The sequence below is a fragment of the Pristiophorus japonicus genome, chromosome 4 (genome assembly GCF_044704955.1).
Source record: "Pristiophorus japonicus isolate sPriJap1 chromosome 4, sPriJap1.hap1, whole genome shotgun sequence".
NCBI classification, from domain to species: Eukaryota; Metazoa; Chordata; class Chondrichthyes; family Pristiophoridae; genus Pristiophorus; species Pristiophorus japonicus.
In genome coordinates, this window is record NC_091980.1 from 205,023,518 (window position 1) to 205,049,084 (window position 25,567).

A 25,567-nucleotide genomic window follows, 5' to 3' on the forward strand; every position below is an offset into this window, starting at 1 on the left:
TCCTCTGCCCACCTGGGGCTCGCTTGCTGTGTAGGAGTTCCGAGTAGAACACTTGCTTAGGGAGTCTCGTGTCGGGCATGCAGACGATATGGTCCGCCCAATGGAGCTGGTCGAGTGTGGTCAGTGCTTCGATGCTGGGATTGGGACAACTGTAGAATTGCAAATGTTACACCCTTGTTCAAAAAAGGGGAGAAGGATAAACCTGGCAATTACAGGCCAGTCAGTTTAACATCAATGGTGGGAAATCTTTTAGAAACAATAACCTGGGAGAAAATTAACAGCCACTTGGACAAGCATGAACTAATAAAGGAGAGCCAGCACAGATTTGTTATGGGCACTTTGTGTTTGACTAACTTGATTGAGTTTTTTGAGGAGGTAACAGAGAGGGTGGATGAGGGCAATGTAGTTGAGGTTGTGTATATGGACTTTCAAAGGGCTTTTGATAAAGTACCACATATTGGGCTTGTTAGCAGAATTGAAGTCCATGGGATGAAAGGGCCAGCAGCAGCATCGATACAAAATTGGCAAAGGGATATACTGTGTCTTTAAGCACTCTAGTAATGACTCCACGAGATAAGGTATTGGACTTGAACTGTGGTAACCTTAGTCCATTTATTGCAGCTCCTGGGTGAGGGTACATCTTGGTGAGCTCCCTTTTATACCTGGTTACCTGTCGTGTACAGGTGACCCCTCGGTCTCCACCAGTTGCACCCTCTGGTGGTACAAGCATAGTGTATACAGTGTGAAGGTACATCCAGTAGTCTTATGTAACTGTACATTGAGTGTACAGGGAGTATACTTATACACAACAGGATAGAAAACAGAGTTGTGGTGAATGGCTGCTTTTTAGACTGGGGGGAGGTATACAGTGGTGTACTCCAACGTTCAGTACTGGGATCACTGCTGGTTTTGATATATGTTCATGACTTGGACTTGAGGTACAGGGCAGAATTTAGATATTTGCAGAAGACACGAAACTTGGAAGTGTAGTAAACAGTGAGGAAGATAGTAATAGACTTCAGGAAGACATAGTCAGGCTGGTGCAATGGATGGACACATGGCAGATGAAATTCAATGCAGAAAAGTGTGAAATGATACATTTGGGTAGGAAGAATGAGGTGAGACTATACACACGAAATGGCACATTTTTAAATGGGGTGCAAAAACAGAGAGCCCCGGGGGTGCTTGTGCACAAATCATTAAAGATGGCAAAACAGGTGAACAAAGAAGTTTCTAAAGCATATTGAGCTAAAAATTCTAGTGCACCGAAAAGCTGCTGGTGCCACTGTGGGCTGCAGTTACTGGATGCCTGATTAATCACCCAGGCTGTGGTGTCCCTGCACCGTGCTACAAACTCACACGAGGCATGTACGGCAGACATAGTCACTACGTGACCTTAACCCTTATTCCCAGTGTCCACAGACGTTACAAATCCTACAGGTATATTGCTGGAACCTGCAGCTTTTCGTAGTATGTCTACTCCCACATCTCCAGCATGAGCTGAGATTGTTGTTAACAAAGGGACTGTTACCAGGCATTCCTCTCTGATTGCCCATTTGGTTGTTTCTAAGCACTCTGATGGTGGGTGTTAATGGTCCCATCGCGGGATGCATTGTTCCTCGTAATGGCGTGAATTGCCGATCCCCTTTCCATTGTCCCTGTTGCGGGCCCACCCTAGAGTCTCTTGCTGCCTGGGCGGTTTCGAAATGCCCTTGTCTGCCTGTGGGGTCCTTAGCCACATTCACAATGTTAACTCCCTGGTCCATCACCCGTTGGGACCAGGGCTGCGCGCGTAAATTAGCTTGGTCTCCTCTTCCCCTGCCATGAAGGTCTGAGCTATCAACGCCGCCCCTTCTAAGGTCAAGTCCTTGGCCTCTATGAGCTTCCTGAAAATCCTGGCATGGTTAATGCCCTCAATGAAAAAGTCCCTTAACCTCTACCCCCGCAGGCGTCTGTGAACTTACAGAGACTGGCCAAGCGCCGCAGGTCCGCAACGAAGTCCAAGATGTATTGTCCCTCCCGACGCCGGTGTGTGTAGAACCGGTGCCGGGCCATGTGTATGCAACTCGCCGGCTTGAGATGCTCACTGATCAGCTGGCTGAGCTCTTCAAAGGACTTGTCCGCTGGCTTTTGGGGTGCGAGCAGGTCTTTCATCAGGGAATACGTCTGTGGTCCGCAACTGGTCAGCAGGTGCACCCTCCGCTTGTCAGCCATTGTCGCTCCCAGCCAGTCCTTCGTGACAAAGCTCTGCTGGAGTCTTTCCATGAAGTCGTCCCAGTCCTCACCCACACAGTAACGTTCCTCTGTGCTACCGGTGGCCATCCTCGTGGTTCGGTGTTTCCCGTTCCTTGTCGTCAAATATGGTGTCCCTGCACTGTGCTACAAACTCACACGAGGCATGTACTGCAGACACAGTCACTACGTGACCTTAACCTTTATTCCCAGGACCAAGGAGTGCTGACCCTGGGTGGGACCTCCCCTTTTATACCTGGAAACCCAGGTGAGGAGTGTCTCCCACAAGTTCACCATCTGTGGTCAGGGTGTGCATTTCTAAGGTATAAGTACAGTGTACAGGAGTTGCATGAAGGTTACAGTTACATGAAGATTACCGTTGCATGATGGTTACATACATGACACAGGCAGCACGGGTATTTTGGTGCTGCCTGCTCTTTAACATTAGCTCAGCGCTACACTTACCATGTACGGCTGGTTTTCAGGCACTAATTACAGCAGAAGGCCTAATGTAGCGTGGTCATAGTATCCCGAGAACAAGAACAGCACTCTCTTAAAGCTTGCCTGTTATTTTAGAAAGCCGTTTCGGTCCCTTAAAGGGAAACTACCTTCTAAAATGAAAAAAAAATCGTTTAAAAATTGGCAGTTTTTGGGAATGTGCAGGTGATGGTGTTCCCATGTGTCTGCTGCCCTTGTCCTTCTAGGTGGTAGAAGTCGTGGGTTTGGGAGATGCTACCGAAGAAGCCTTGTTGCTGCAGTGTATCTTGTAGATGGTACACGCTGCAGCCACGGTGCACCGGTGGTGGAGGGAGTTTAAGGTGCTGGCTGGGCTGCCAGTCAAGCAGGCTGCTTTGTCCTGGATGGTGTCGAGCTTCTTGAGTGTTGTTGGAACTGCACTCATCGAGGCAAATGGAGACTATTCCATCACACTCCTGGCTTGTGCCTTGTCGATGGTGGAAAGGCTTGGGGAGTCAGGAGGTGAGACACTTGCTGCAGAATACCCCGCCTCTGACCTGCTCTTATTGCCACAATATTTATGTGGCTGGTCCTGTTAGTTTCTCATCAATGGTAACCCACAGGATGTTGATGGTAGTGGATTCGCCGATGGTAATGCTGTTGAATGTCAAGAGGCGGAGGTTAGTTTCTCGCTTGTTGGAGGTAGTCATTGCCTGGCACTTGTGTGGCGTGAATGTTACTTGCCACTTATCAGCCCAAGTCTGAATGTCATCCAGGTCTTGCTGCATGCGGGCATGGACTGTTTCATTATCTGAGGAGTTGTGAATGGGACTGAACACTGTGCAATCATCAGCGAACATCTCCACTTTTGACCTTATGATGGAAGGAAGGTCATTGATGAAGCAGCTGAAGATGGTTGGGCCTAGGACACTGCCCTGAGGAACTCCTGCAGCGATGTCCTGGGGCTGTGATGATTGACCTCCAACTACCACAACCATCTTCCATTGTGCTAGGTATGACTCCAGCCAGTGAAGAGTTTTCCCCCAATTCCCATTGACTTCAGTTTTACTAGGGCTCCTTGATGCCACATGCGGTCAAGTGCTGTCTTGATGTCACCTCACCTCTGGAATTCAGCTCTTTTGCCCATGTTTGGACCAAGGCTGTAATGAGGCCTGGAGCCGAGTGGTCCTGGCAGAACCCAAACTAGGCACTGGTGAGTAAGTGCCGCTTGATTGCACCATCGACAACACCTTTCATCAGTTTGCTAATGATTAAGAGTAGACTGATGACAGTAATTGGCCAGATTGGATTTGTCCTGCTTTTTGTGGACGTCATAACTGGGCAGTTCTCCACATTGTTGGATAGATGCCAGTTTTGTAGCTGTACGAACATCTTCGCTAGAGGCACGGCTAGTTCTGGAGCACAAGACCTCAGCACGACAGCCGGGCTGTTGTCGGGGCCCATAGCTTTCGCTGTATCCAGTACACTCAGCTATTTCTTGATATTATTTCGTGGAGTGAATCGAATTAGCTGAAGACTGGCTCCTGTGATGGTGGGGACCTCAGGAGGAGGCTGATATGGATCATCCACTCAGCACTTCTGGCTGAAGTTTGTTGCAAACACTTCAGCCTTGTCTTTTGTACTCACGTGCTGGGTTCTGCCATCATTAAGGATGGGGATATTCATGGAGTCTCTACCTCCCATTAGTTGTTTAATGGTCCATCGCCATTCATGACTGAATGTGGTCGTTTTCTTTCATTTTAAAATTTGACATTTTCAAAATTTCCAACAACTATTCACTAAGGAATGATAGTGCACATTTTAATTGTTTACGTTCTGGGCCAGAGAGGTTGATTGGGCATCATTAACAATTATCGGGTTGTTAAAAGGGTGCTTATGCTGTTAATTACAAGACCTAAATTTCTGTAGCGAGTTTAATGGACAATTAAAGTGCAAATGCAGCAACTTCATGAAAATCACAGGGAGGTTAAGAGCAGGATGCCGTTTTTGCAAAGCTAACAGCAGAACGGCACAAATCGTCCAGCAAATTGTGGCGATTCACAATTCTCAGGGTATATCTTCCTTGTCACACGTTGCTGGCCAATTGGAACATTAATAACAGAGGTAAATAAGTTCCTCCCCATGATTTACTTTTAGTTGCCCTGCACTAGCGCCAAACAAAGATCATTGACCTACTTAAGCTAGGTAAGGAACCACAGTTAATGGCAAGCTACTGACCAATTTCTTTCCTGAGGGGTTGCTCCACAATTCTTGTGTGACTGGTCCTCTAGTGCATATCTCCTGTAGTCAATGCTGTGCTGAGCCCAGACCAAGCTGGTTGATGTAATATGTTCAGACTATAGATATACTCTCTGTGTAATCACTGTGTAGTTGCACAAGATGGAGACGTGTTACCTGATGTACTATCAATAAGGTTTACACCGTGTATATACTATTCTGGCACCACTAGAGGGTGCAACTGGTGGAGATGGGATTTCCTGCCCTTGTGGCAGAGGCTGTCCACCAGAGAGCACTGCAGTGGGAGACCTGAGGCTCACCTACATAGGTGTGCAGGGCCCAGTATAAAAGGCAGCCCACCATGCTTGTGCCTCACTCTGGAGTGATCAATAAAGGACCAAGGTCACTACAGTTTGAATACAACACATTGCCTCGTGAAGTCATTCAGAAGTGCATTACAGACACAACAACTGGCGACGAGAATACAGACTTTCATGTGATTATGGCTACCTTTGGCACACTAAAAGACTTTGCAGAGGGTGATGATTGGGATGCCTTCACAGAAAGGTCCGAGCAATATTTCATGGCAGGGGAGACAGAAGCATTGGCAGAGAAGCGCAAGGCTATACTGCTGACCAGTTGTGAGCCTGAGGTCTACCGTCTCGTCAGGGACTTGCTGGCACCCACGAAGGCTAAGGATAAGACATACGATGAGCTGACTGAACTAATTCACGACCAACTGAAACCAAAACAGAGCATCCTCATGGCCAGGCACAGATTCTACACTCACTGCAGACCTGAGGGCCAGGAGATTGAGAAATATGCTGCCGACCTCAGGAGACTTGCGGCACCGTGTGATTTTGGCACACACCTCAACGAAGCATTGTGAGACATCTTCTTTATAGGAATTGGCCACAAGGGCCCCCTTCACAAGCTATTATCTGCTGACACCACAGTCAACCTGCAGAAGGCATCAGCATCAGTCAGGCGTTCATGACCTCAACCTGCAGCGCCAAGCAAATTATTCATCCTGTGGACTCAAACCCGGCAAGTACTGTACACAGGCTTTCACAGGCAAATCTGTAGAATGTAGCTCTGCCCAGGGCAGAGAGCACAGACCTCAGGGTTCCAGAACTCAGAGTCCGCTGAAGGGTGCTAATCGAGTAGCACCATGCTGGTGTTGCGGAGGAAACAATAGGGTTCACCAGTGTCGGTTTGCTGAGTACGTATGCAAAGCCTGTAACACCAAGGGCCACCTCCAGCGTATATGTAAAAGAAATACGACTCACCGCCTAGCAGAGGAGTCAGTAGATTACTTTGAATTCAGCGGGGGGTATGATGATTTGGCCAGAGAGGCAGCTCAGCCCCAAGAAGAAGTGTATGGAGTGTATACCTGCACCACTGATTGTCCTCCAGTGAAGATGGAAGTCGAGATAAATGGCATTCCAGTCTTCATGGACGTGGACATGGGAGCGAACCAGTCAGTGATGAGCCAGGATGCCTTTGTGAGGCTATGGAACAAAAAAATGACCCGAGCTGGTTCCAGTACAGGAAAAGTTGCGCACCTACACCAAGGAGCTGATCCCAGTCCTTGGAAGTGCAGATGTAAGTGTAATCCATAATGGCGTGGTGCACAAGTTACCTCGTGGATTGTTGCAGGTAATGGTCCAATGCTACTCGGAAGAAGGTGGATGGGGAAGATCCAGTGGAAATGGGAAGACCTTTTCACTCCAGCAATCGATGTCCCCCGTGCTCAGAGGCAGAGCAAAACCTCACCTTCGCTTGGGCCAGGCACCAGAGAATAGACTAGCGCAGCACCTGAGGCACAGATCGTCCATCATGACTGTGTGGCAATGATCCGACCGGAACAACCTAATAGTACCTTCCCTGCTCCAGTGGCAGGACTCCTGGAGAGGAAGATTGAATTCACAGGCACTTTTCCAGCTTTTGTGGCAAAATCGCGGGAGAGAAGGATCAAGGCAGTCAACCTCGAGGACAGATGCAAGATGGTGTCCCTGCTGCAGTGAGGTGCAGCGTGGCTGAAAAAAAAGATGGCCGCGGCCATATCACGAGGTGCAACGCTGAGGGACCAACACATGGTGTGTAACAAACGATTTGATTAGGGTAAAGCCAGCAGGATTCTCTTAAAGGAGACCTGCAACCAACTGAACTTAAAGAGACATTGCACACATGGCAATCAATGTAACGAACCGATTAAGATTGTGAACAAAATGTTGTTGCGAGATGTCGGGAATAGAGTGTCCCCAAAAGTAGCACGCGAGCGAATTCGGGAGGTTAAAGGTGCTGAGCTTGATGCCCTGCCCCAGGTGTCCCCACAAGTTATAGGCCAACGACCTCAGGAGGGTGAAGGCACTGATCCTGTTACCCTCTTCCAGGTCTATCCCACGCTGCAGGCACCCGATGGCACCATTCGCCACGGACCTGGAAATGAAAAACAGCGCCAATATGTGCAGTCGGCCGTCGCTGCCCACCACCCGGGTGGAGACGGTGCAGCCCCCAGACCCAGTCGCTACCTCGGCCATTTCCGGGAGCGAAAGGTCAGAACCAACGAGTTCCCCAAATGGGACCTGGAACAGCCAGGTTCCCAACACGGTTAGAGAGCAGGCAGAAGATTCTGCAGTCCTCAAAGGAGGACAGGGAGGCCACACACATCTGTGGCTCTGCCCACCACTAAGCAACGGCAAAGGCCCTGAGTCCTGGCTTGGTTTGCGAACCAAGCCCACCCCACTAGCAGGGGGCACAGCGCCACTATCAGACGACTAGGACCCCGTCCGGTTGCTCTGGAACCTGCGTCCTCGCATACCTGTACTGCTACCTCAGTACTTACCATGACTGAACCATGAATGTAGTCTACCCAATCCTGGCGCACGACCACAAAACGTAACGAATGTAAGTCACTGAACCAAGGTGTCACGATACAAACTGTAACTTCCTTTCTTTGTACTTGCACTATGTCTGATCCTGTATATTAATGTAATGGGCCAGTTTTACGATCTCGCTGTGGGGGGACTGGGGGTGGGGGCGGGGGGAATGGATGTATGTAACCATGGACACACTAATGGATCACACCCAGAACCCACTGGAACCTCCACTGCATCATCGAACTATCCAAACTGGTAACCACTACCCAACTTTGTGGCAAAAGGATTTGGGGGTTAACAGGGAGAGAGCCAAGCCAAAGCACAGCCAAGTTGCAAGGGCTATTGGCACTTAAGTCTGAGGAGAGCTAAGCCAGAGCACATAGTGCAAAGGTAATCAGCACAAAGGACTTGGGGGAGAGTGGTGTTATATATGCAGACTATAGATATACTCTCTGTGTAGTCACTGTATAGTTGCACAAGATGGAGACGTGTTGCCTGATGTACTATCAATAAGGTTTACACTGTGTATATACTATGCTGGCACCACTAGAGGGTGCAACTGGTGGAGACCGGGGTTTCCTGCCCGTGTGGCAGAGGCTGTCCACCAGAGGGCACTTGCAATGGGAGACCTGAGGGTCACCTGCATAGGTGTGCAAGGTCCAGTATAAAAGGCTGCCCACCATGCTTGTGCATCACTCTGGAGTGACGAATAAAGGACCAAGGTCACTACAGTTTGAGTACAACACATTGCCTTGTGGAGTCATTCATGAGTGCATTACAAACATAACAGTTTCCATTATGGCCATCCTAACCAGCTTCACTGAAAATGGCTTTCAGGCAAACTGGTGTCTTCATTGGTCTAACAGAGGCTTATGATACACTGTTTGGCACAGTGGCCTTCTGTTGAAAATATCAAGAGTCCTGCCATATTGAACCAGCCACTTGGTTGAATTATTGCTATGGGTCTGCTCTTTCAGAGTATATATAGTCGATCACACCAGCTTGATACCAAATCAGGGATCAGTTCTAGTACCCCTCCTTTTTAATCTGTACTTAAATGACCTGACTGCCACCAGATCATGGAAATTCATCTATACTGATGACAGTTCCTTTGCTACTCAAGCCAATGACTTTCTACCCTACAATTCTAGTGCCTCTTGTGAACTCATTTACATCTTAAATGGTCAACTTCTCAAACATGGTGCTCACCCTGTTTACTGGGACATCACACACAACCAGTCACTAACCAACAAAAAGTATCTACTGAAATCTGCTAAGAAAGTCAAAGCCCAAAATAACCTAATCATTAAACATGTCAGTTGCGCCAGGGGGAAAATGCTTATACTTTATGCTCATCTGATATTGGAAATTGCTATACAGTTATAGAATATTGCTTGGTCTCACTCAAAACACGCTTTAAAATATAGGAAGGAAGACTTGCTTTCATGACCTCGGGGCATTCCAAAGGGCTTTAGAGTCAATGAAGTACTTTTTTAAATTGTAGTTACTGTTGTAATGTAGGAAATGTAGCAGCAGCCAATTTTTGCACAGCAAGTTCCACAACCAACAATGTGATGATAACCTGTCATGTATCTCACACTATTGTGAATAACTGTATCTTACCATGCTACACATGACTGTAACTAGAGATGACCTGTAACCACAAGCTTACCTTACCACCAGGGATGCACTTGCAGGAGACACTGGATACCTGTCCCAGACAGGTATATAAGGACAGGTCTCAGGCAAGTGTGGCATTCAAGAGCTGTGTAATAAAGGTGCAGGTCCTGAGTGACCTTGACTTCAGTATGTGCCTCGTGTGACTCTGTACTGCAGGGACGGGACTTTACAGTGGCGACGAGTTACGGGATTACAGAATCCATAGAATGGCGACCAACGGCTCAGATGAAAAATACAATGCTGGAGATAATTGGGAGAACTTTATGGAAAGGCTCCAGCAAAGCTTCGTAACCAAAGACTGGTTAGGCGACGACAAGGCAGACAAGAGAAGAGCCCATCTCTTGACCAGCTGTGGCTCGAATACATACGCCTTAATGAAGGACCTGCTGGCACCCGAGAAACCAGCAAGCAAGTCATTTGACGAGTTGAGCACACTGGTAAGAGACCACTTGAAGCCAGCGAGCAGCCTACACATGGCCAGACACAGGTTCTACAACTACATACGCTGTGTGGGCCAGAGCATACCCGACTTTGTGGTGGAACTTCGGAGGTTGGCTAGCTTATGTGAGTTCTCCGATGAACTAAGGAGAGAAGTACTGAGAGACTTTTTTATTGAGGGAATAGGCCACGCAGGCATATTCCGAAAGCTCATCGAGACCAAGAACTTGACCCTAGATGCAGCAGCACTGGTTGCACAGACATTCTTGGCAGGAGAAGAAGAACCGAGTTTGATCTACACTGCGGATACGACAACTAACGAAACATCGGAACAAGGGGTTCACAGCGTGAAACAAGCCGCTACCCCCACACACAGACAAAGGCAGGAGAGCAGGCCCTCAACAACAGGCAGTGGCGCCAGAAGCCATCAAGGGCCACATGAACGGCCGTTCACACCTCATCAACCCACAATGCGAGCAATCAACTACAAACTGAGAGAAGCTCAAGAGAGATCAGCCAGACGCAGCTCATCCTTTGGAAACAATGGAAGCGGTCTGTGCTGGAGATGTGGGGGAAGGCACTCATCAAGGAAGTGTTGATTTCAGCATACTGTTTGCAGAAACTGAGACTATCCAGGGCATCTGGCCGGCATGTGCAGAAAAACGGCAGCTCGGCTGCTATACGAATCGGAAGGGTCGGAAAGCGGACCAGAAGACGGTGGGGACAGTACCCGGGACACCGAGGTACAGCGGGTCAACACGATCAATGGCCACTGCTCTTACAACAAGACGCCTCCAATAATGATGAGGGTCCTACTCAACGGGATACCCGTCAACATGGAGCTGGATATGGGAGCGAGTCAATCTCTCATGAGCGCTCAGCAATTTGAACAGCTGTGCCCGCACAAAAGAGACAGACCAAAGCTCACAAGGGTCGACACCAAACTAAGGATCTATACCAAAGAAATTGTCCCAGTCCTTGACAGCGCCATGCTCTCAGTCACACACAAAGGGACAGTGAACCGACTTCCCATGTGGATTGTCCCCGGAGATCTCCCAGCACTGCTGGGGAGAAGCTGGCTGGCAAAACTAAACTGTAAATGGGATGATGTTCATACCATGTCGTCAGAGGAATGGACCTCCTGCTCAACAGTTTTAAGTCAATTTGAACATCTCTTTCAGCCAGGTGTGGGCGCCTTCAAAGGGGCTAAAGTCAAAATCTACATCACACAGGATGCTAGACCAGTCCATTACAAGGCTAGAGCTGTGCCCTATGTGATGAGGGAAAAGATTGAACATGAACTGGACAGGCTTCTGCGGGAAGGCATTATCTCACCCGTGGAATTTAGCGACTGGGCAAGTCCCATCGTCTCAGTCATGAAGCCTGATGGATCCGTACGAATCTGTGGGGACTACAAATCTATCATAAACAGAGTCTTCCTACAGGACCAATACCCACTGCCCAGAGCGGAGGACTTATTTGCCACATTGGCTGGAGGAAAACTTTTCTCAAAACTAGATCTCACATCTGCGTATATGACGCAAGAATTGACCGACGAGTCCAAGCTACTCACCACCATCAACACACATCGAGGCCTTTTCATGTACAATCGATGTCCATCCGGCAACAGGTCGGCGGCTGCTATATTCCAGCGCAACATGGAGAGTCTGCTCAAGTCCATCCCGGGGACGGTTGTATTTCAAGACGACATACTTATCACGGGCAGGGACACCGACTCCCATCTCTGCAATTTGGAGGAAGTACTAAAGCAGTTGGATCGAGTAGGCCTAAGAGTTAAGAAATCCAAGTGCCTGTTTCTCGCGCCCGAGGTTGAATTTTTGGGCAGAAGGATTGCCGCTGATGGAATCCGCCCAACAGAGTCCAAAACCGAAGCAATTCGCCTGGCACCCAGGTCCCGGAATGTCTCAGAACTGCGCGCCTTTCTCGGGCTGCTCAATTACTTTGGGAACTTTATACAGAACTTAAGCACGCTGCTGGAGCCTCTCCACGTGCTACTCAGAAAGGGGTGCAATTGGTTTTGGGGGGACGCCCAGTAACGCGCCTTCAACAAGACACGCAACCTTCTGTGTTCCAACAGTGTTTTGGCTTTCTTTGATCCAGGTAAAAAGCTAGTTCTTACATGTGATGCATCAACATATGGGGTCAGGTGCAACATGTCAATAGTACGGGTAAATTACAACCCATAGCTTATGCTTCCAGGTCACTTTCGCGGGCGGAGCGCGGGTACGGAATGGTGGAGAAGGAGGCGCTTGCATGCGTGTACGGTGTCAAAAAGATGCACCAATACCTTTTCGGGGTAAAGTACGCATTAGAAACCGACCACAAGCCCCTCACATTCCTGCTATCGGAGAGCAAGGCAATAAACGCCAACGCCTCGGCGCGCATTCAACGGTGGGCACTTATGCTGGCCTCTTACGATTACACCATAAGGCACAGACCAGGCACAGACAACTGTACCAACGCGCTTAGCAGGCTACCCCTGGCGACCATGGAAAGGTCTGACGAACAGGACTGTGAATAGTCATGGCAATCAATGCCTTTGAGTCCACAGGTTCGCCCATGACGGCTCGCCAAAACAGAGCCTGGACGACCACGTTATCCCTAGTAAAAAGATGTGTCTTAACTGGTGACCGGGCAGAGGTTCACGATGCCTGCCCCGAGGAGATCAAACCTTTCCATAGGCTCATGCATGAGTTATCACTACAAGCAGGCTGCCTGATGTGGGCCAGCCGAGTAGTTATGCCTCTGCGAGGCAGAGAGGCATTTATCCGGGAGCTCCATCACGAGCACCCAGGGATCGTTCTCATGAAGGCCATAGCCAGATCCCACGTCTGGTGGCCTGGCATTGACGCGGACATGGAGCTCTGCGTCCGACGGTGCACCATTTGTGCCCAACTCAGTAATGCCCCCAGGTAGGCCCCCCTGAGCCCATAGCCCTGGACCACCAAACCGTGGTCACGGGTGCACGTAGACTACGTGGGCCCATTCATGGGCAAAATGTTCCTCGTAGTTGTAGATGCATTTTCAAAGTGGATCGAATGCACCATTTTAAACTCGAGCACCACCTCCACCACTGTGGGGATCCTTGGAACCATGTTCGCAACGCACGGCATTCCTGACATATTGGTCAGTGATAATGGTCCGTGCTTCACCAGCGCAGAATTCCAAGATTTGATGAGTGACCACGGCATAAGTCACGTTAGGACGGCACTGTTCAAGCCGGCCTCCAACGGCCAGGCGGAGCGAGCAGTGCAGATCATTAAACAAGGCATGCTCAAAATCCAAGGTCCCACGCTGCAGGGCCGCCTGTCGCGACTGCTGCTGGCATACAGATCTCGTCCGCATTCATTGACTGGAGTTCCCCCCGTGCAACTATTGATGAAACGGACCTTAAAGACAAGGCTCTCATTAATCCTCCCAGACATGCATGAAATCGTTGAGGCAAAGCGCCGTAAGCTAACTGAGTACTATGACTGAAATTCGAGGGGGCGGTGGAATGAGATAGGGGACAAAGTGTTGGTGCTAAACTATGGCAGGGGTCCCAAATGGTTTACAGGGACAGTAACAGGCAAGGAAGGAAACAGGCTACTGGTGATACAAATGGACAATGGCCAAACCTGCCGGAGGCATGTAGACCAAGTCAAAAGTAGATTTACCAACAACACTGCTGAACCAGAAGCAGACTACAATGTGGAACTCACACCACATCTGGTGGATAGACAGAGGGAACAACCTGAGGAAAGGGCAATCCCAACAGACAGCCCAGGCGAGACACCAACAATCATACTGAACGAAACAGACAGCCCAGGCGAGATACTAGCAATCACACCGAAAGAAAAACAGGCACCAAGGCAAACAACTGAACCACAACTAAGATGCTCCATGCGAGAGCGTAGACCACCTGAGAGACTGAACCTATAAAGACAATAAGACCTTGGGGGAGAGTGATGTCATGTATCTCACACTACTGTACATAACTGTATCTTACTATGCTATACATGACTGTAAGCAGAGATGACCTGTAACCACAAGCTTACCTTACCACCAAGGGTGCACTTGCAGGAGACACTGGATACCTGTCCCAGACAGGTATATAAGGACAGGTCTCAGGCAAGTGAGGCATTCGAGAGTTGTATGATAAAGATGCAGGTCCTGAGTGACCTTGACTTCAGTCTGTGTCTCGTGTAAGTTTGTACTGCAGGGACAGGACTTTACATAACCAAAAACAGGTACAATGTTTGAAATCCGGCAACCACGGGACCGAGTCCGTGCCAGTTTTTGGATTTTGCCGGATTTCAGACCTCGCTGTTGGTGCTCCTCACTGCCTGCCAATTTCCGCCGTTACTCCGCTCCTCACTGCCCGCCGATCCTACACTCCTCAGTGCCCGCCGATTCTTGCCAATTGCCACCGCTTCTTTGCCCGCCGATCCTCTACTCCTCACCGCCCGCCAATTCTTGCCGATTGCCATCGCTTCTCTGCTCCTCGTTGCCCGCCAATCCTACGCTCCTCACCGGCCACTAATTCCTGTTAATTCCCATCGTTTCGTTGCCCGTTGATCCTCCACTTCTCGCCGTCCGCCGATTCTTGCCGATTGCCACTGCTTCTTCGCCCGTCGATCCTCCGCTCCTCGCCGCCCGCCGATTCCTGTCGATTCCCGTCGCTTCTTCGCCCACTGATCCTGCATTCCTCGCCACCCGCCGATTCCCTCCGCCCGCAACCCCCCGGCGCTGTGTTTTTTACCGGTTTCCTCGTCCCTCACCACCCGATGTCACCATCTTGGCCACCACAAAAATGTCCAGTTTTTGGATAATTCCGGTTTTTGGAATTCCGGATTCAGAACCTTGTACCTGTAATCTGTTTTAGTGAGGGATAAATATTGGCCAGGACACCAATGGAGAATGCCCCTGCTCTTCTTCAAAATAGTGCCATGCCATCTTTTACATCCACCCATGAGGGCAGACGGGCCTTGGTTTAATGTCTCATCCAAAAGACAAACAACAAAATAATGTTGCCAATTGACTCTGTGTTGTTCAATCCACTGACTGTGTGGTTCTCTTTGAGAAGCATTGGAGAGGTGTGTCCCCCTCCCCCTCACCCCCCAAGGCCTCCTGTGGAGTGCACCCGGCCCGGCACTTTAGTTCGCGAGATTCCCATTTTTGCTGGAGACACCCAATGTGTTCAACCTTTCCTGAAACCTTTGACTTTTCCTCACCAACATGCTGGTATGAAGAGTGGACAGTCGGTGCTGCCATAAATCACCACATCATCTTCAATTCGACAGATGCTGTAACTGGATTCAACTGACCATGTCGTTCATAGACGGGCGCTGCCTTAAATCTTCACCAACTGGGCCTTTGTGTCGACAACAAAAGTCCTTGCGGATAAAAACAAACCATGTCCCACATCGTTGAATCATGCCAATTAATAAAATTATCTGGTGGCCTGCATGCTTTACATGCTGGTGATGGCAATGCTCCAAGATGGCTGAATTATATGCCAAGTCTGCATACGCTAAATAATACTTGTCCTGAGCCAAATTCATAATGACATTAGTAGAAGCCAATATGTTGGAGGTGCCCTGGCCCCTTAATTGCAAACTGGTACTGGCAGGCCAATAAAAGGGTAAAGAAGAAAAGATACCTTGAAACAAAAATCCCACAAGAGTGTTCTGTCTGACGGGATCAAATTTCAATCTCCTTTCATCAAAATAAGCACCTAGGGTTGTTCCCCAAATCATTTTTTCTCCACAAAAAGAGTGAGGGCTGGATTTTCCTGTCCTTTGCGTTCTGGGTTTCGCCCCAGAGCAGCATGAAAGGCAGCATTCTCCTGCGCCCCATCGCGATCCTCCGGTCCGTTTTTGCGGCGGAGCTCAGCAGCACAGCCGGGAAGAGCTGCGCCGGGTGTGCAACACCCCTCGTTGTGACACCGTCCGAGTTTTGACTCCTGTCCAACCTGTATGCCTGGAATCGTGCCTCGCAATGCCCGCCTGGGAAATCAGTGTGGCCTAATCATGCCGACGGCAGTGATGAAGGTAAAGTGCTGTACAAGTAAGTGCGAGTGTTTGTTCTTTTCATTTTTTTAGCGATTTGTGTTGTGGTGGTGTGGACAACATTTTGGGAATGTTTTTGTGGGGTTTTTTAAGGTATTCCCCCCTCCCCCAAGGCCTCTCTCGGAGTGCTCTCAGCCTGGCACTTTAGTTCGCAAGTTTCCCATTTTTGGCCTCAAAGTGTACAACGCCTCCCTTAGCGCTACACCCCCTGATGAAGGGCCCAGATGACGAAAATTGTTTACCAAAGCACAGACTATTCCCAGCCGGTAACTCTCCCACCCTGCCTCCATTTTCGCCCTAAAAACAGAAAAGCCTAAAATCCAGCCCTGAAGGTTTCATCAAGAAATGACTGCAAATTGAAAATATCACAATCCATAGATGCAGTTATTAACCAACAGCAGAAATTCTCCCATGTACAGTTATAATAGACAAATTGCTAAATTTGAAGAATGCTCAACCAAAGACTTTTATATTTTGCTTCATTAGAGCCTTAAATTGATTCCAGTTCATTAGGCTACCATAGCAGATTTAAATCAAATATGCTACTCTTCAGCTAGCTGTCTGTCAATTTTAAATAACTGTACCAGTGTCAGCTTGACTTAGTTAGTAGTACTTTTGATACTTGAGTATTGTACAGAGGGAGTGTTACATTGTCAGATAGAATCATAGAATGTGCCATCCTGTGATGAGATGATAAACTAAGGCACTGTCTGCCAGTTCAAGATTCTATGCCACTGTTCAGAGAACATAAGAATATAAGAAATAAGAGCAGGAGTAGGCCATTGCTCCTCCAGCCTGCTCCACCATTTAATAAGATCATGGCTGACCTGATCTTGGGCTCAGCTCCACTTCCCTGCCCACTCCCCATAACCTTTCACTCTCTTATCATTCAAAAACCTGTCTAGCTCCACCTTAAATATATTCAATGACCCTCCCTCCACAGCTCCCTGGAGCAGAGAATTCCACAGATTTACTACCCTGTGTGCTATGCTCATAGCAAAGGATGAAACTGAATGCTGTGCACAATGAGCAAGTGTGACCTTAGCTCCTTTAATAAGACTCCAGAGTGAAGGTACCTCGGGATCCCTTGTGACTCCAACAGGTAGGCCCTCTGGTGGTAGTGTAATACAGGTTATAAGGGATTAAATACATAACATCACTTCCCCGTGAAGTCAACAGTACACTTATTTACAAGGTGAGACGATCTGGGGCTTTTCGTTCCCTTGTCGATCGTCTCTGTACAAATGTTGGTGTGGATGAGTTGGTCAGTTCTTCACTGGGCTGCTGGGCAGCCGGCCTTGCCGGGCTGCTGTGGATGATGAGTTCGACTTCATGGTCAACCAGGATGTCAGTTGTCACTTGTGTTTCTGTTGGAGGGTCAAAGTTGGTGGTGTCTTCTTCGGGTTGTTCGTAGCTGCTGGTGAACCGCAATTTGATTTGGTCCAAATGTTTTCTGTGCGTTTGTCCATTGGCCAATTTGACCTGAAACACCATACTCCCCTCTTTGGCTATGACCGTGCCGGTGAGCCATTTGGGACCATGTCCATAATTGAGCACAAACCACAGGATGATTGATCTCAATATCCCCGTGACAAATTTGCGTGGTCATGGTACACACTTTGTTGATGCCGCTTGCCCTCCACGTGATCATGGAGATCAGGGTGGACAAGAGAGAGACTTGTTTTAAGCGCCCTTTTCATGAGCAGCTCGGTTGGGGAAACCCCGGTGAGTGAGTGGGGTCTGGTGCGGTAGCTGAGCAGCACTCGGGACAGCCGGGTCTACAGGGAGCCTTCCGACACACGTTTCAAGCTTTGCTTGATGGTCTGAACTGCCCGTTCTGCCGGGCCGTTGGATGCGGGCTTGAACAGAGCAGATGTGACGTGTTTGATCCCATTGCGGGTCATGAATTCCTTGAATTCAGCACTGGTGAAACACGGCCCATTGTCACTGACTAGGACTTCAGGCAAGCCGTGTGTGGCAAACATGGCTCGTAGGCTTTCAATAGTGGCCGTGGACGTGCTTACAGACATTATCGCGCATTCAATCCATTTTGAGTAAGCATCCACGACAACCAAAAACATTTTGCCTAGAAATGGGCCCGCATAGTCCACGTGGATCCTCGACCACGGTTTGGAGGGCCACAACCACAAACTTAGTGGTGCCTCTCTGAGTGCATTGCTCGGCTGAGAGCAAGTGTTGCACTGGCGCACGCATGACTCTAAATCTGAGTCGATGCCTGGCCACCACACATGGGATCTGGCTATAGCTTTCATCGTGACAATGCCTGGGTGGGTGCTGTGCAGTTCACTTATGAACGTATCGCTGCCTTTCTTGGGTAAGACCATGCGATTGCCCCACAACAGACAGTCCGCCTGCAGGGACATTTCATCTTTGCGCCTGTGGAACGGCTTAATCGCCTCCTGCATCCCCGCTGGGACACTGGACCAGCTCCCATGGAGGACACAGTTTTTTACCAACGACAGTAAAGGATCCTGGCTGGTCCAGGTCCTGATCTGGCGGGCCCTAACGGGGGATTTTTCGTTCTCGAATGCCTCCATGACAATGAGCAAGTCTGCTGGCTGCGCAATTTCCACCCCGGTGATGGGCAATGGCAGCCGACAAAGCATCTGCGCAGTTCTCTGTGCCCGGTCTGTGGCGGATTACATAGTTGTATGCCGACATCGTGAGCGCCCATCTTTGAATGCGGGCAGAGGCATTGGTGTTAATCCCTTTGCTCTCAGAGAACAGCGATATGAGCGGCTTGTGGTCAGTTTCAAGCTCTAACTTGAGGCCAAATCAGTGCTAGTGCATTTTTTTTACCCCGTAAACTCATGCCAGAGCCTCTTTTTCAACCATGCTGTAGGCCCTTTCGGCTTTGGACAAACTCCTGGATGCATAAGCAACCGAGTGCAAGATCCCCGATTCATAACTCTGTTGCAACACACACCCAACCCCGTATGACGACGCATCACAAGCTAGCACTAATCTTTTACAAGGGTTATACAGGACAAGCAGTTTGTTTGAACACAACAGATTTCTGACTTTCTTTAAGGCAGCCTCTTGTGAATTCCCCCATACCCAGTCGTCTCCCTTGCTAATGGGAGGTTGTCACCAGCAGAGTGGACAAGGGAGAACCAGTGGATGTGGTGCATTTGGCCTTTCAAAAGGCTTTTGACAAGGTCCTGCACAAGAGATTGGTGTGCAAAATCAAAGCACATGGTATCGGGGGTAATGTACTGACGTGGATAGAGAACTGGTTGGCAGACAGGAAGCAGAGAGTCGGGATAAACAGGTCCTTTTCAGAAGGCAGGCAGTGATTAGTGGAGTGCCGCAGGGCTCAGTGCTGAGACCCCAGCTCTTTACAATATACATTAACGATTTAGATGAAGGAATTGAGTGTAATATCTCCAAGTTTGCAGATGACACTGAACTGGGTGGCGGTGTGAGCTGTGAGGAGGACGCTAAGAGCCTGCAGGGTGACTTGGACAGGTTAGGTGAGTGGGAAAATGCATGGCAGATGCAGTATAATGTGGATAAATGTGAGGTTATGCATTTTGGGGGCAAAAACACAAAGGCAGAATATTTTCTGAATGGCGGCAGATTGGGAAAAAGGGAGGTGCAACGAGACCTGGGTGTCATGGTTCATCAGTCATTGAAAGTTGGCATGTAGGTACAGCAGGCGGTGAAGTAGGCAAATGGTATGTTGGTCTTTATAGCTAGGGGATTTGAATATAGGAGCAGGGAGGTCTTACTGCAGTTGTACAGGGCCTTGGTGAGGCCTCACCTGGAATATTGTGTTCAGTTTTGGTCTCCTAATCTGAGGAAGGATGTTCTTGCTATTGAGGGAGTGCAGCGAAGGTTCACCAGACTGATTCTAGGGATGGCTGGACTGTCATATGAGGAGAGACTAGATCAACTGGGCCTTTATTCACTGGAGTTTAGAAGGATGAGAGGGGATCTCATAGAAACTTATAAGATTCTGACGGAACTGGACAGATTAGATGCGGGAAGAATGTTCCCGATGTTGGGGAAGTCCAGAACCAGGGGACATAGTCTTAGGATAAGGGGTAGGCCATTTGGGACTGAGAGGAGGAGAAACTTCTTCACTCAGAGAGTTGTTAACCTGTGGAATTCCCTGCCGCAGAGAGTTGTTGATGCCAGTTCATTGGATATATTCAAGAAGGAGTTAGATATGGCCCTGATGGCGAAGGGGATCAAGGGGTATGGAGAGAAAGCAGGAAAGGGACACTGAGGGAGTGATCAGCCATGATCTTATTGAATGGCGGTGCAGGCTCGAAGGGCCGAATGGCCTACTCCTGCACCTATTTTCTATGTTTCTATGTTTCTATGTTTCTATGCTAAGTAGCACATGTAGGGGTTCTAGCAGGGTGCTTAACCCAGGTAGGAAATTACCGAAATAATTAAGGAGTCCCAGGAACGACCACAGCTCCGTCACGTTCTGTGGTCTCGGTGCATTCTTGATGGCCTCCGTCTTGGCATCGGTGGGTCTGATGCTGTCTGCCATGATTCTTCTTCCCAAGAACTCGACCTCCTGCGCCAGGAAAAACCTGAGCCCCACGCGATCCAACTGACTAAGAACCTCTTCCAGCTTCTTCAAGTGCTCAATGGTGTCCTGATCTGTAATCAGTATGTTGTCCTGGAAAACCACGGTGCGAGGAACCGATTTTAGCAGGCTCTCCATGTTCCGTTGGAAGATTGCCGCGGCTGATCGAATCCCAAAAGGGCACTGGTTATAGATGAACAGACCTTTGTGTGAGTTGATGCAGGTGAGGCCTTTCGAAGACTCCTCCAGCTCCTGTGTCATGTAGGCCGAGGTCAGGTCCAGCTTGGTGAATGTCTTCCCTCAGCCAGAGTCGCGAATAGGTCGTGTGCCTTGGGTAGCAGGTACTGGTCCTGTAGCGAAAAACGGTTCATCGTTACTTTATAGTCCCCACAAATTCTAACCGTGCCGTCCTCTTTAAGTACCAGGACAATCGGACTAGCCCACTCATTGAATTCCACCGGCGCGATGATGCCTTCTCGCTGCAGCCTGTCCAGCTCAATTTCCACTTTCTCACGCATCATGTGCGGTACTGTCCGTGCCTTGTGGTGGATGGGTCGCGTACCGGGAATCAAATGGATCTGCACTTTTTCCCCCGAGAAGCTTCCAATGCCTGGCTCGAACAACGATGGGAACTTGCTCAGAACCTGGGCACACGAGGCATCGTCGACAGACGAAAGCGCTCGGATGTCATCTCAGTTCCAGCGGATTTTTCCCAGCCAGTTTCTGCCAAACTATGTGGGGCCATCCCCTGGTACAATCCATAGCGGGAGTTCGTGTACTGCTCCGTCATAGGAGATTTGAATTCTGCACTGCCAATTACAGGGATTAGTTCTTTGGTGTAAGTCCTTAGTTTGGTGTAAATGGCGCTGAGCTTGGGCCTGTGTGCCTTTTTTCCCCACAGCCTGTTGAAGGCCTTTTTACTCATTATCGACTGACTTGCCCCCGTGTCCAGTTCCATAGATACTGGAATACCATTCAGTTCAACTTTCAACATTATTTGTGCACATTTCATAGTGAATGTGTGTACCCCATACACTTCTGCCTCCTCGGTACGAGTCTCCAGTTCAGCCTGATCCACAGTGGATCGATCTTCCTCTGCACCGTGGTGGTTTGCAGCGTTTGCAGGGTTTGAAGCTCGCCTGCACATTCGCTGGAGGTGTCCGATTGTTCTGCAACCGTTGCACGCATAGTGCTTGAAGCGGCATTGATGGGGCCGATGATCACCTCCACAACACCAACAAGGTGTTAACTGCCTCGCATTAACGATTGATGGCGGACTCTGGGTCACCTGAGGTCGAGCAGTAGCAGCCGGTGTGTACATTCTGCCAGGTATATTTCTGCTCGAAAACGACATTATTTTATGTACAGTACTGGCCGAAACTTCCTTACTCTGCGAAATCTGTTTGGTGTTGTCACTGGTGGATAGAAATGCCTGGGCTATCGTTATGGCTTTACTCAGATTCGGAGTTTCTACAGTCAACAGCTTGCGAAGGATTGTCTCATGTCCGATGCCCAATTTAAAAAAGTCTCTCAGCATTTGTTCTAGGAATCCCTCAAACTCACAATGTTCTGCGAGGGGCCTTAGTTCAGCGACATAGCTCGCCACTTCCTGACCCTCCGATCGTTGACACTTGTAGAACCGATATCTCGCCAATAAAACGCTTTCCTTAGGATTTAGGTGCTCCCGGACCAGCGTACACAATTCTTCATAGGATTTCTCTGTTAGTTTTGCCGGAGCTAGGAGGTTCTTCATGAGGCCATAGGTTGTTGCCCCACAGACAATTAGGAGGATCGTCCTTCGTTTGGTAGCGTTCTCGTCCCCTTCCATCTCGTTGGCCACGAAGTATTGGTCGAGTCTCTCCACGAAGGCCTGCCAATTGTCCCCTTCTGAGAAGTTCTCCAGCATACCACTGTTCTTTGCATTTTCGCGCGGTTGTTCGTTACTTCGTCACCAATTGCTATGCTCATAATAAAGGATGAAACTGAGTGCTGTGTACAATGAGCAAGTGTGACTTTATTGGTGGACATTTCGAAGTGAAGGTCTGACCTTAGCTCCTTTAATAAGACTCCAGAGTGCAGGTACCTCATGAGTGGCCTGCTTATATACCGTGCTCCCAAGGGATGCTGGGATCCCTTGGGACTCCAACAGGTAGGCCCCTGGTGGTAGTGTAACTCAGGTTACAAGGGGTTAAATACATAACACTCTGAGAGAAGAAATTCCTCCTCATCTCAGTTCTAAATGGGCAACCCCTATTCTTAAACTATGCCCCCAAATTCTAGATTCCCCCACGAGTGGAAACATCCTCTCTGCATCTACCTTGTCGAGCCCCCTCAGTATCTTATCTGTTTTACGAAGATCACCTCTCATTCTTCTAAACTCCAATGAGTATAGGCCCAACCCGCTCAACCTTTCTTCATAAGTCAACCCTTTCAGCTCAGGAATCAACCAAGTGAATCTTCTCTGAACTGCCTCCAATGCAAGTATATACTTCCTTAATTAAGAAGACCAAGGGGCCGAAATTCAGGGCCGCCACAAACCTGGCGCACCTCCCGACTTTTTTGAGCCATCACCACCGCAATATTTGCATGGGCCCCCGATTGAAATTAAGCGAAAAGAAATGCCAGTAATGGTCGCCTGGAAATGGCAATTCACCACGGAGAAATTTAGCATTGTGCTAATGTGTAGTTGATGATCCAGCTGCTCCATGACCTTCTTAAAGGTCCTGAGGAGGAAAGGAGTTGGGTTGCAGGATGGCTGATGGAACAAGGAGGGCAAGCAGATTTACTGATGCAGAGCTGGAGACCCTCATGCAGACTGTTGAGGCCATGTCAGATTTATCCTGACGTGGGGAGACCCACGCGTGAGGTCTTAACCAATGCATGGAGTGAGATTTCTGGAAGGTTTCAGGGATCTCCATTCATAACCGGACTGCGAGGCAGTGCAGAAAACATTTGAATGATATCATCCATCTTATGAAAGTGAGTACCCTAATCACCAACTGCTCACCTTGCATCTGCGAGTGTCTCCTTCAATATTCTCTTATTTCCCATCCTCACTTTTTAGTCACTGAAGCAGCATTTCATTATTGCTGTCTCTATATATATATATATATATGCATGTTCTCGCAATGGAGGCTCCCTTTCATCTCACACTTACAGCTGCATGTCAGGGACAAACACTTGAGCACTCATTTCTGATGTGTCATCACAGTGGCACGCACCAACCATTATTTGTTTTTCAGGCCAAACTGGCTCACAATAGAATGGTCTAAGGATGACCAGTGGTGGCGAGGCAGAGATCCAGGTCCTCACACCCTTTGAGGAGAGGGTTGAGGCGATCGTGGATGGACATGGTGCCTTCCCTGTGGACCATGGTACTGCTGACACCAATGTGTGTAAGTGAAGGCCCTCCTTTAATGCTATCTCTCCTTGAATGTGCCAGCACCTTCTGTGCCTTTCCTTCTGGAAGTCTGCTAGTTGCAGGTTCCATGCGTCAATCCCCCACCTCCCCCTCACAGCAGCCCTTCTCCCATTTATGCTTGCAGATGAGATGCCCCCTGTGGCCTACGGTACTGGCAACACCAATGTGGGCAGCATGGGTAAGTGAGGCCGTCCTTTAATGCGCTCTCTACCTGAATGCGCCAGCGTCTATTGTGCCTTTCCTTCTGGAAGGATGCAGGCTCCATGCATCAATCCCCCACCTCCCTCTCATGGCAACCCTTCTCCCATTTGTGCTTTTAGATGAGAGACCAAGTGGCGGCACACCCAGCACAGTCGGGAGTGAGAAGAGACCTCGCAGACCAGCTGGAGCCAATGGGACACCAGGACTGAGTGCAAGCCCACCCAGCACAGCTGGAGGCCTGGATGAGATCCTTCACAACATCCCAGCAGAGATGTCAAATGGGAGCAGTGACGACATTGAGGGTTCAAGCCCTGGTGACAGTGTGGAGCGCACTCCATCGTTTGGGGATGTGGTGGATGAAGAAGAGGAAGAGGAGGGCACTGATGGCACCAGCGCATCATTGCTTCCACCCACACGCACCAGCTCAGATACTGGGACTGCGCAGTGTGATATTGTTTAGCTAGTACAGGGGTCTGCACTGGGTGCTGCACTGGAGCCTAGCGGGCTGAAGCATGGTAATGGGGCTAGGCAACCTCAGGTGCCACCTCTCCGGGGCGTGAGTCTGCAGCGGATTTCTGCCGAGGAGGAATCAGACGATGCCATCGATGTTGTGGCTTATGAGAAGGGTGGAGGCCATGCATGTGCAAATGTTGGGGGCACTGACAAGGGTGCAGAGAGGCTGTTGGAAGTGGTCAGGAGCGTGGAGGAGTCCGTCTCCCACACAGTCGACAGCTCTGTGCACACCATGGAGCACATCATTGCCAGTGTGTAGGTGATGGTGGACTCTCAGAGTGACCATGCAGATCCACCTGTCATGCTGCAACCTGCAGGTGATGTGGCAGCTGCCATTTCAGCACAGGTGCAAGGGAACAAGCGTATTGGTGCTGGATTGGAGAGGATGGCCACGGCCCTGGAAACTCAGAATGCTCTGGGGAACAGGCCACGGAGCGTCTTACTGCTGCTATGTCTGCTGGCTTTGAGACGCTGGCTGTTCTCATGCAGTTTCAGCTCGATGCCACCTGATATCTCAGTGTTGCCTTCGCAGCTGGGTCCAAGATGGGCCACAGGGAAGCTACTGGTGTTGTGCCACCCCACCAACCTGACTCCCTCATCTTGGTGGTGGTAGTGATGTGCTACCCCCGGTGAGTGACTCAGGCTCCTCGGACCAGGATCCTGATGATGTGCTCTCTCAGGATCACACCATTCCTGGCCCCAGACCTGCCACTCCTCCAGTGCTTCCATGCATGGCCTCGCCCGAGCCAAGCCAGGCTGAACCCTCCCAGGAGGGTGGTGACCAGTCTATACCCGATTCTTCCAGGGCCAAAGCTGATCGAAGGTGTCCGAGAAGGACATCTGCAACTTTCACACAAGAAACACAGCAGCT